Here is a 9,431-nt window from a genome sequence, read left to right as displayed (position 1 = left end):
TGTCGTTAAAGTTCAGTGCCTCGGAGGCACCCGGACCCAGCAACTTGTGAGGCCAGGCCGACGCTAGTCTGTAGAACATGATGCGGGCGTCCTAGCGGGGACCCGCGAGTGCTGCGTTCTCGGTTCTTCTCAAGGGAACCCAGCCATACATCTTGTGGGATCGTGCATCTCAAGCGCGCAAGCCACGCGGCAGCATTATCGCGGGAAAAGCAAAAACGATGCATCGGGCCGGGAATCGAACCCGGGCCGCCCGCGTGGCAGGCGAGCATTCTACCACTGAACCACCGATGCTCGGGCCCAGCGGTAACCTCACGCTGCTTCCCGAGCAGATGTCCTCAAGGGGAAAGTGGGACTGCTGTCAAGCGCCGTAGCATTCTGTGGAGAAGATGCTGCAGACGCTGAATCCTGCACTGCACTGCTTAAAAATGCCGCCAGAACGCGGTCCTCTGCGTACTTCTTGCGTCGCCGGCGCCGACTCTTGCCAAAGGATGCGAAATGTGCGCGGATACGCTGTCCGAATGCGTGTGGATGTGCTCCCCTAGCCTACCTCGAAATGCGCCTGCCAGTATGATCACCTTCGGCCGCTGCCGACAGGCGGGACGCCGACACAGCGCGGAGGCGGGGCGCTCGGTTGTGCGGTGGTGGTGTAATGGTCAGCATAGTTGCCTTCCAAGCAGTTGATCCGGGTTCGATTCCCGGCCGCCGCAGCAGGCTTTTAATTTCGCGTATGAGTACTTTTGCCACGCCCCTCTTACTCGCTGCATACCAGCCTTAGTGTGTCTCGACTTGTCTCGACTGTTGCTCAGCTGACGCGAGAGCTGACGCTCTCAAATCGGCCTATATCAAAACGACAAGCACGAGAAACGACTGAGAGAGGTAAGGAGAGGCGAGGCGATGGACACACAGCACGCCCCCTTCATTTCACGGTGGCGTCTCCCTGACCGAATCGGGCTGTAGCTCCGAAAAGAAAGGAGAAACAAAAATAGGAAGTAAAAGTGCCAATAGTGCCCTGTGTTCCCATGCGCTCACCCGCCCAAGTACTAACAAGGGCCAAAGTTGGTACGCATCGGCAATCGGACATTTTCTTTCATTTTCTCTTTATCGGTTGAGAACCAGTGTATTCAAGATATTATGGCCATTGCCGAGTGAATGCTGTAGCGCTTCCCGACGAGTCGGGTTCGGATCCTCTATCAACTTCCACGCAGGGTGATGATCTTTTGGTCATCACACTCGCCAGCTGAAATCGGCGCTGCCTTTTCGTAGTAGTAAAAGAGTAGTGGCCCGTGGGGGGATCGAACCCACGACCTTCGCGTTATTAGCACGACGCTCTAACCAACTGAGCTAACGGGCCTGGGCAGATGCGTTTGCTCAGCCCTACGCTGGAAACAGGTGGCATGAAGCCATACACCATTTCTATGGTCGTCGTGTGTCTGCTTCCCTAGTCTATATTCTGCTGACGGTCACGAAACAGTAGCTACATTGCGAGCAGGACGGGAAACGGCCGCTCGGACAGCTCAAACTTGTCACGATTCGTGTGGAAAAAATTCCGTTCCGGTACCGGGAATCGAACCCGGGCCTCCTGGGTGAAAGCCAGGTATCCTAGCCACTAGACCACATCGGATGTGGCCGTTCCGTTCGACCGTTCGTACGGTCGCTTGTCGCATTTCGCGTCGAGTGCCGCGTCGGCGCCCCTCTCTCTTTGCGAACATCTTTGCACATACTGACTGGCAAGGCGCGCACCTCAAACGTCGCAGAGCAATGCTTTTGGCTTCATGCTCTGCTGGGAGAAGAGGAAAAGGGAAGCTGTAAGTAGCAATAACAGGAAGTGAACATTTTCCCGCTGAAGCGTTGAAACGTTGTGGATAACAAACAAGAAATACGTTGGCGCCTTAGCAACAGCACCACCATCAGTCACAGAAAACTAAATGCCCCGGGTGAGGATCGAACTCACGACCTTAAGATTATGAGACTTACGCGCTGCCTACTGCGCTACCGAGGCACGGGTGCACCGCTTGTCCCGGAAACTAGGTAAATACCGTACCCAATATTAGACGTAGAGACACTGTACTTCCTGGATAACGTGTTCTGTTGCTACACGTGCACTGCCGGCCCAGTTGATTGCGGTGCTGCTGCAGCTGTTGCAACGATAGGCAGCACTCCTTGTCGTTAAAGTTCAGTGCCTCGGAGGCACCCGGACCCAGCAACTTGTGAGGCCAGGCCGACGCTAGTCTGTAGAACATGATGCGGGCGTCCTAGCGGGGACCCGCGAGTGCTGCGTTCTCGGTTCTTCTCAAGGGAACCCAGCCATACATTCTTGTGGATCGTGCATCTCAAGCGCGCAAGCCACGCGGCAGCATTATCGCGGGAAAAGCAAAACGATGCATCGGCCGGGAATCGAACCCGGGCCGCCCGCGTGGCAGGCGAGCATTCTACCACTGAACCACCGATGCTCGGGCCAGCGGTAACCTCACGCTGCTTCCCGAGCAGATGTCTCAAGGGAAAGTGGGACTGCTGTCAAGCGCCGTAGCATTCTGTGGAGAAGATGCTGCAGACGCTGAATCCTGCACTGCACTGCTTAAAAATGCCGCCAGAACGCGGTCCTCTGCGTACTCTTGCGTCGCCGGCGCCGACTCTTGCCAAAGGATGCGAAATGTGCGCGGATACGCTGTCCGAATGCGTGTGGATGTGCTCCCCTAGCCTACCTCGAAATGCGCCTGCCAGGTATGATCACCTTCGGCCGCTGCCGACAGGCGGGACGCCGACACAGCGCGGAGGCGGGGCGCTCGGTTGTGCGGTGGTGGTGTAATGGTCAGCATAGTTGCCTTCCAAGCAGTTGATCCGGGTTCGATTCCCGGCCGCCGCAGCAGGCTTTTAATTTCGCGTATGAGTACTTTTGCCACGCCCTCTTACTCGCTGCATACCAGCCCTTAGTGTGTCTCGACTTGTCTCGACTTTGCTCAGCTGACGCGAGAGCTGACGCTCTCAAATCGGCCTATATCAAAACGACAAGCACGAGAAACGACTGAGAGAGGTAAGGAGAGGCGAGGCGATGGACACACAGCACGCCCCCTTCATTTCACGGTGGCGTCTCCCTGACCGAATCGGGCTGTAGCTCCGAAAAGAAAGGAGAAACAAAAATAGGAAGTAAAAGTGCCAATAGTGCCCTGTGTTCCCATGCGCTCACCCGCCCAAGTACTAACAAGGGCCAAAGTTGGTACGCATCGGCAATCGGACATTTTCTTTCATTTTCTCTTTATCGGTTGAGAACCAGTGTATTCAAGATATTATGGCCATTGCCGAGTGAATGCTGTAGCGCTTCCCGACGAGTCGGGTTCGGATCCTCTATCAACTTCCACGCAGGGTGATGATCTTTTGGTCATCACACTCGCCAGCTGAAATCGGCGCTGCCTTTTCGTAGTAGTAAAAGAGTAGTGGCCCGTGGGGGGATCGAACCCACGACCTTCGCGTTATTAGCACGACGCTCTAACCAACTGAGCTAACGGGCCTGGGCAGATGCGTTTGCTCAGCCCTACGCTGGAAACAGGTGGCATGAAGCCATACACCATTTCTATGGTCGTCGTGTGTCTGCTTCCCTAGTCTATATTCTGCTGACGGTCACGAAACAGTAGCTACATTGCGAGCAGGACGGGAAACGGCCGCTCGGACAGCTCAAACTTGTCACGATTCGTGTGGAAAAAATTCCGTTCCGGTACCGGGAATCGAACCCGGGCCTCCTGGGTGAAAGCCAGGTATCCTAGCCACTAGACCACATCGGATGTGGCCGTTCCGTTCGACCGTTCGTACGGTCGCTTGTCGCATTTCGCGTCGAGTGCCGCGTCGGCGCCCCTCTCTCTTTGCGAACATCTTTGCACATACTGACTGGCAAGGCGCGCACCTCAAACGTCGCAGAGCAATGCTTTTGGCTTCATGCTCTGCTGGGAGAAGAGGAAAAGGGAAGCTGTAAGTAGCAATAACAGGAAGTGAACATTTTCCCGCTGAAGCGTTGAAACGTTGTGGATAACAAACAAGAAATACGTTGGCGCCTTAGCAACAGCACCACCATCAGTCACAGAAAACTAAATGCCCCGGGTGAGGATCGAACTCACGACCTTAAGATTATGAGACTTACGCGCTGCCTACTGCGCTACCGAGGCACGGGTGCACCGCTTGTCCCGGAAACTAGGTAAATACCGTACCCAATATTAGACGTAGAGACACTGTACTTCCTGGATAACGTGTTCTGTTGCTACACGTGCACTGCCGGCCCAGTTGATTGCGGTGCTGCTGCAGCTGTTGCAACGATAGGCAGCACTCCTTGTCGTTAAAGTTCAGTGCCTCGGAGGCACCCGGACCCAGCAACTTGTGAGGCCAGGCCGACGCTAGTCTGTAGAACATGATGCGGGCGTCCTAGCGGGGACCCGCGAGTGCTGCGTTCTCGGTTCTTCTCAAGGGAACCCAGCCATACATTCTTGTGGATCGTGCATCTCAAGCGCGCAAGCCACGCGGCAGCATTATCGCGGGAAAAGCAAAACGATGCATCGGCCGGGAATCGAACCCGGGCCGCCCGCGTGGCAGGCGAGCATTCTACCACTGAACCACCGATGCTCGGGCCAGCGGTAACCTCACGCTGCTTCCCGAGCAGATGTCTCAAGGGAAAGTGGGACTGCTGTCAAGCGCCGTAGCATTCTGTGGAGAAGATGCTGCAGACGCTGAATCCTGCACTGCACTGCTTAAAAATGCCGCCAGAACGCGGTCCTCTGCGTACTCTTGCGTCGCCGGCGCCGACTCTTGCCAAAGGATGCGAAATGTGCGCGGATACGCTGTCCGAATGCGTGTGGATGTGCTCCCCTAGCCTACCTCGAAATGCGCCTGCCAGGTATGATCACCTTCGGCCGCTGCCGACAGGCGGGACGCCGACACAGCGCGGAGGCGGGGCGCTCGGTTGTGCGGTGGTGGTGTAATGGTCAGCATAGTTGCCTTCCAAGCAGTTGATCCGGGTTCGATTCCCGGCCGCCGCAGCAGGCTTTTAATTTCGCGTATGAGTACTTTTGCCACGCCCTCTTACTCGCTGCATACCAGCCCTTAGTGTGTCTCGACTTGTCTCGACTTTGCTCAGCTGACGCGAGAGCTGACGCTCTCAAATCGGCCTATATCAAAACGACAAGCACGAGAAACGACTGAGAGAGGTAAGGAGAGGCGAGGCGATGGACACACAGCACGCCCCCTTCATTTCACGGTGGCGTCTCCCTGACCGAATCGGGCTGTAGCTCCGAAAAGAAAGGAGAAACAAAAATAGGAAGTAAAAGTGCCAATAGTGCCCTGTGTTCCCATGCGCTCACCCGCCCAAGTACTAACAAGGGCCAAAGTTGGTACGCATCGGCAATCGGACATTTTCTTTCATTTTCTCTTTATCGGTTGAGAACCAGTGTATTCAAGATATTATGGCCATTGCCGAGTGAATGCTGTAGCGCTTCCCGACGAGTCGGGTTCGGATCCTCTATCAACTTCCACGCAGGGTGATGATCTTTTGGTCATCACACTCGCCAGCTGAAATCGGCGCTGCCTTTTCGTAGTAGTAAAAGAGTAGTGGCCCGTGGGGGGATCGAACCCACGACCTTCGCGTTATTAGCACGACGCTCTAACCAACTGAGCTAACGGGCCTGGGCAGATGCGTTTGCTCAGCCCTACGCTGGAAACAGGTGGCATGAAGCCATACACCATTTCTATGGTCGTCGTGTGTCTGCTTCCCTAGTCTATATTCTGCTGACGGTCACGAAACAGTAGCTACATTGCGAGCAGGACGGGAAACGGCCGCTCGGACAGCTCAAACTTGTCACGATTCGTGTGGAAAAAATTCCGTTCCGGTACCGGGAATCGAACCCGGGCCTCCTGGGTGAAAGCCAGGTATCCTAGCCACTAGACCACATCGGATGTGGCCGTTCCGTTCGACCGTTCGTACGGTCGCTTGTCGCATTTCGCGTCGAGTGCCGCGTCGGCGCCCCTCTCTCTTTGCGAACATCTTTGCACATACTGACTGGCAAGGCGCGCACCTCAAACGTCGCAGAGCAATGCTTTTGGCTTCATGCTCTGCTGGGAGAAGAGGAAAAGGGAAGCTGTAAGTAGCAATAACAGGAAGTGAACATTTTCCCGCTGAAGCGTTGAAACGTTGTGGATAACAAACAAGAAATACGTTGGCGCCTTAGCAACAGCACCACCATCAGTCACAGAAAACTAAATGCCCCGGGTGAGGATCGAACTCACGACCTTAAGATTATGAGACTTACGCGCTGCCTACTGCGCTACCGAGGCACGGGTGCACCGCTTGTCCCGGAAACTAGGTAAATACCGTACCCAATATTAGACGTAGAGACACTGTACTTCCTGGATAACGTGTTCTGTTGCTACACGTGCACTGCCGGCCCAGTTGATTGCGGTGCTGCTGCAGCTGTTGCAACGATAGGCAGCACTCCTTGTCGTTAAAGTTCAGTGCCTCGGAGGCACCCGGACCCAGCAACTTGTGAGGCCAGGCCGACGCTAGTCTGTAGAACATGATGCGGGCGTCCTAGCGGGGACCCGCGAGTGCTGCGTTCTCGGTTCTTCTCAAGGGAACCCAGCCATACATTCTTGTGGATCGTGCATCTCAAGCGCGCAAGCCACGCGGCAGCATTATCGCGGGAAAAGCAAAACGATGCATCGGCCGGGAATCGAACCCGGGCCGCCCGCGTGGCAGGCGAGCATTCTACCACTGAACCACCGATGCTCGGGCCAGCGGTAACCTCACGCTGCTTCCCGAGCAGATGTCTCAAGGGAAAGTGGGACTGCTGTCAAGCGCCGTAGCATTCTGTGGAGAAGATGCTGCAGACGCTGAATCCTGCACTGCACTGCTTAAAAATGCCGCCAGAACGCGGTCCTCTGCGTACTCTTGCGTCGCCGGCGCCGACTCTTGCCAAAGGATGCGAAATGTGCGCGGATACGCTGTCCGAATGCGTGTGGATGTGCTCCCCTAGCCTACCTCGAAATGCGCCTGCCAGGTATGATCACCTTCGGCCGCTGCCGACAGGCGGGACGCCGACACAGCGCGGAGGCGGGGCGCTCGGTTGTGCGGTGGTGGTGTAATGGTCAGCATAGTTGCCTTCCAAGCAGTTGATCCGGGTTCGATTCCCGGCCGCCGCAGCAGGCTTTTAATTTCGCGTATGAGTACTTTTGCCACGCCCTCTTACTCGCTGCATACCAGCCCTTAGTGTGTCTCGACTTGTCTCGACTTTGCTCAGCTGACGCGAGAGCTGACGCTCTCAAATCGGCCTATATCAAAACGACAAGCACGAGAAACGACTGAGAGAGGTAAGGAGAGGCGAGGCGATGGACACACAGCACGCCCCCTTCATTTCACGGTGGCGTCTCCCTGACCGAATCGGGCTGTAGCTCCGAAAAGAAAGGAGAAACAAAAATAGGAAGTAAAAGTGCCAATAGTGCCCTGTGTTCCCATGCGCTCACCCGCCCAAGTACTAACAAGGGCCAAAGTTGGTACGCATCGGCAATCGGACATTTTCTTTCATTTTCTCTTTATCGGTTGAGAACCAGTGTATTCAAGATATTATGGCCATTGCCGAGTGAATGCTGTAGCGCTTCCCGACGAGTCGGGTTCGGATCCTCTATCAACTTCCACGCAGGGTGATGATCTTTTGGTCATCACACTCGCCAGCTGAAATCGGCGCTGCCTTTTCGTAGTAGTAAAAGAGTAGTGGCCCGTGGGGGGATCGAACCCACGACCTTCGCGTTATTAGCACGACGCTCTAACCAACTGAGCTAACGGGCCTGGGCAGATGCGTTTGCTCAGCCCTACGCTGGAAACAGGTGGCATGAAGCCATACACCATTTCTATGGTCGTCGTGTGTCTGCTTCCCTAGTCTATATTCTGCTGACGGTCACGAAACAGTAGCTACATTGCGAGCAGGACGGGAAACGGCCGCTCGGACAGCTCAAACTTGTCACGATTCGTGTGGAAAAAATTCCGTTCCGGTACCGGGAATCGAACCCGGGCCTCCTGGGTGAAAGCCAGGTATCCTAGCCACTAGACCACATCGGATGTGGCCGTTCCGTTCGACCGTTCGTACGGTCGCTTGTCGCATTTCGCGTCGAGTGCCGCGTCGGCGCCCCTCTCTCTTTGCGAACATCTTTGCACATACTGACTGGCAAGGCGCGCACCTCAAACGTCGCAGAGCAATGCTTTTGGCTTCATGCTCTGCTGGGAGAAGAGGAAAAGGGAAGCTGTAAGTAGCAATAACAGGAAGTGAACATTTTCCCGCTGAAGCGTTGAAACGTTGTGGATAACAAACAAGAAATACGTTGGCGCCTTAGCAACAGCACCACCATCAGTCACAGAAAACTAAATGCCCCGGGTGAGGATCGAACTCACGACCTTAAGATTATGAGACTTACGCGCTGCCTACTGCGCTACCGAGGCACGGGTGCACCGCTTGTCCCGGAAACTAGGTAAATACCGTACCCAATATTAGACGTAGAGACACTGTACTTCCTGGATAACGTGTTCTGTTGCTACACGTGCACTGCCGGCCCAGTTGATTGCGGTGCTGCTGCAGCTGTTGCAACGATAGGCAGCACTCCTTGTCGTTAAAGTTCAGTGCCTCGGAGGCACCCGGACCCAGCAACTTGTGAGGCCAGGCCGACGCTAGTCTGTAGAACATGATGCGGGCGTCCTAGCGGGGACCCGCGAGTGCTGCGTTCTCGGTTCTTCTCAAGGGAACCCAGCCATACATTCTTGTGGATCGTGCATCTCAAGCGCGCAAGCCACGCGGCAGCATTATCGCGGGAAAAGCAAAACGATGCATCGGCCGGGAATCGAACCCGGGCCGCCCGCGTGGCAGGCGAGCATTCTACCACTGAACCACCGATGCTCGGGCCAGCGGTAACCTCACGCTGCTTCCCGAGCAGATGTCTCAAGGGAAAGTGGGACTGCTGTCAAGCGCCGTAGCATTCTGTGGAGAAGATGCTGCAGACGCTGAATCCTGCACTGCACTGCTTAAAAATGCCGCCAGAACGCGGTCCTCTGCGTACTCTTGCGTCGCCGGCGCCGACTCTTGCCAAAGGATGCGAAATGTGCGCGGATACGCTGTCCGAATGCGTGTGGATGTGCTCCCCTAGCCTACCTCGAAATGCGCCTGCCAGGTATGATCACCTTCGGCCGCTGCCGACAGGCGGGACGCCGACACAGCGCGGAGGCGGGGCGCTCGGTTGTGCGGTGGTGGTGTAATGGTCAGCATAGTTGCCTTCCAAGCAGTTGATCCGGGTTCGATTCCCGGCCGCCGCAGCAGGCTTTTAATTTCGCGTATGAGTACTTTTGCCACGCCCTCTTACTCGCTGCATACCAGCCCTTAGTGTGTCTCGACTTGTCTCGACTTTGCTCAGCTGAC

General features: G+C 55.6%; 22 non-coding genes across 22 annotated transcripts; 5 read left to right on the top strand and 17 right to left on the bottom strand.

Moving 5' to 3' along the window:
* Positions 1–219: 219 nt before the first annotated feature.
* Positions 220–291, bottom strand: Trnag-gcc. The gene has a single exon. It is a non-coding gene; the product is annotated as a tRNA-Gly (tRNA).
* Positions 292–635: 344 nt separating this feature from the next.
* Positions 636–707, top strand: Trnag-ucc. The gene has a single exon. It is a non-coding gene; the product is annotated as a tRNA-Gly (tRNA).
* Positions 708–1,277: 570 nt separating this feature from the next.
* On the bottom strand, positions 1,278–1,351 carry Trnai-aau. Its single transcript has one exon. It is a non-coding gene; the product is annotated as a tRNA-Ile (tRNA).
* Positions 1,352–1,549: 198 nt separating this feature from the next.
* On the bottom strand, positions 1,550–1,621 carry Trnae-uuc. The gene has a single exon. It is a non-coding gene; the product is annotated as a tRNA-Glu (tRNA).
* Positions 1,622–1,926: 305 nt separating this feature from the next.
* Trnam-cau lies at positions 1,927–1,999 on the bottom strand. The gene has a single exon. It is a non-coding gene; the product is annotated as a tRNA-Met (tRNA).
* A 380-nt stretch (positions 2,000–2,379) lies between these two features.
* On the bottom strand, positions 2,380–2,450 carry Trnag-gcc. The gene has a single exon. It is a non-coding gene; the product is annotated as a tRNA-Gly (tRNA).
* A 341-nt stretch (positions 2,451–2,791) lies between these two features.
* Positions 2,792–2,863, top strand: Trnag-ucc. Its single transcript has one exon. It is a non-coding gene; the product is annotated as a tRNA-Gly (tRNA).
* A 569-nt stretch (positions 2,864–3,432) lies between these two features.
* Trnai-aau lies at positions 3,433–3,506 on the bottom strand. The gene has a single exon. It is a non-coding gene; the product is annotated as a tRNA-Ile (tRNA).
* A 198-nt stretch (positions 3,507–3,704) lies between these two features.
* Trnae-uuc lies at positions 3,705–3,776 on the bottom strand. Its single transcript has one exon. It is a non-coding gene; the product is annotated as a tRNA-Glu (tRNA).
* A 305-nt stretch (positions 3,777–4,081) lies between these two features.
* On the bottom strand, positions 4,082–4,154 carry Trnam-cau. The gene has a single exon. It is a non-coding gene; the product is annotated as a tRNA-Met (tRNA).
* A 380-nt stretch (positions 4,155–4,534) lies between these two features.
* Trnag-gcc lies at positions 4,535–4,605 on the bottom strand. The gene has a single exon. It is a non-coding gene; the product is annotated as a tRNA-Gly (tRNA).
* Positions 4,606–4,946: 341 nt separating this feature from the next.
* Positions 4,947–5,018, top strand: Trnag-ucc. The gene has a single exon. It is a non-coding gene; the product is annotated as a tRNA-Gly (tRNA).
* A 569-nt stretch (positions 5,019–5,587) lies between these two features.
* On the bottom strand, positions 5,588–5,661 carry Trnai-aau. Its single transcript has one exon. It is a non-coding gene; the product is annotated as a tRNA-Ile (tRNA).
* Positions 5,662–5,859: 198 nt separating this feature from the next.
* Positions 5,860–5,931, bottom strand: Trnae-uuc. Its single transcript has one exon. It is a non-coding gene; the product is annotated as a tRNA-Glu (tRNA).
* Positions 5,932–6,236: 305 nt separating this feature from the next.
* Trnam-cau lies at positions 6,237–6,309 on the bottom strand. Its single transcript has one exon. It is a non-coding gene; the product is annotated as a tRNA-Met (tRNA).
* Positions 6,310–6,689: 380 nt separating this feature from the next.
* Positions 6,690–6,760, bottom strand: Trnag-gcc. Its single transcript has one exon. It is a non-coding gene; the product is annotated as a tRNA-Gly (tRNA).
* A 341-nt stretch (positions 6,761–7,101) lies between these two features.
* On the top strand, positions 7,102–7,173 carry Trnag-ucc. The gene has a single exon. It is a non-coding gene; the product is annotated as a tRNA-Gly (tRNA).
* Positions 7,174–7,742: 569 nt separating this feature from the next.
* On the bottom strand, positions 7,743–7,816 carry Trnai-aau. Its single transcript has one exon. It is a non-coding gene; the product is annotated as a tRNA-Ile (tRNA).
* A 198-nt stretch (positions 7,817–8,014) lies between these two features.
* On the bottom strand, positions 8,015–8,086 carry Trnae-uuc. The gene has a single exon. It is a non-coding gene; the product is annotated as a tRNA-Glu (tRNA).
* A 305-nt stretch (positions 8,087–8,391) lies between these two features.
* Trnam-cau lies at positions 8,392–8,464 on the bottom strand. The gene has a single exon. It is a non-coding gene; the product is annotated as a tRNA-Met (tRNA).
* A 380-nt stretch (positions 8,465–8,844) lies between these two features.
* On the bottom strand, positions 8,845–8,915 carry Trnag-gcc. Its single transcript has one exon. It is a non-coding gene; the product is annotated as a tRNA-Gly (tRNA).
* Positions 8,916–9,256: 341 nt separating this feature from the next.
* On the top strand, positions 9,257–9,328 carry Trnag-ucc. The gene has a single exon. It is a non-coding gene; the product is annotated as a tRNA-Gly (tRNA).
* Positions 9,329–9,431: the final 103 nt, after the last annotated feature.

Source organism: Schistocerca americana, unplaced genomic scaffold (assembly GCF_021461395.2).
Source record: "Schistocerca americana isolate TAMUIC-IGC-003095 unplaced genomic scaffold, iqSchAmer2.1 HiC_scaffold_1380, whole genome shotgun sequence".
Classification (NCBI taxonomy): Eukaryota; Metazoa; Arthropoda; class Insecta; order Orthoptera; family Acrididae; genus Schistocerca; species Schistocerca americana.
The sequence above is the reverse complement of the archived record's forward strand: the minus strand, read 5'-3'. Positions and strand labels throughout refer to the sequence as shown.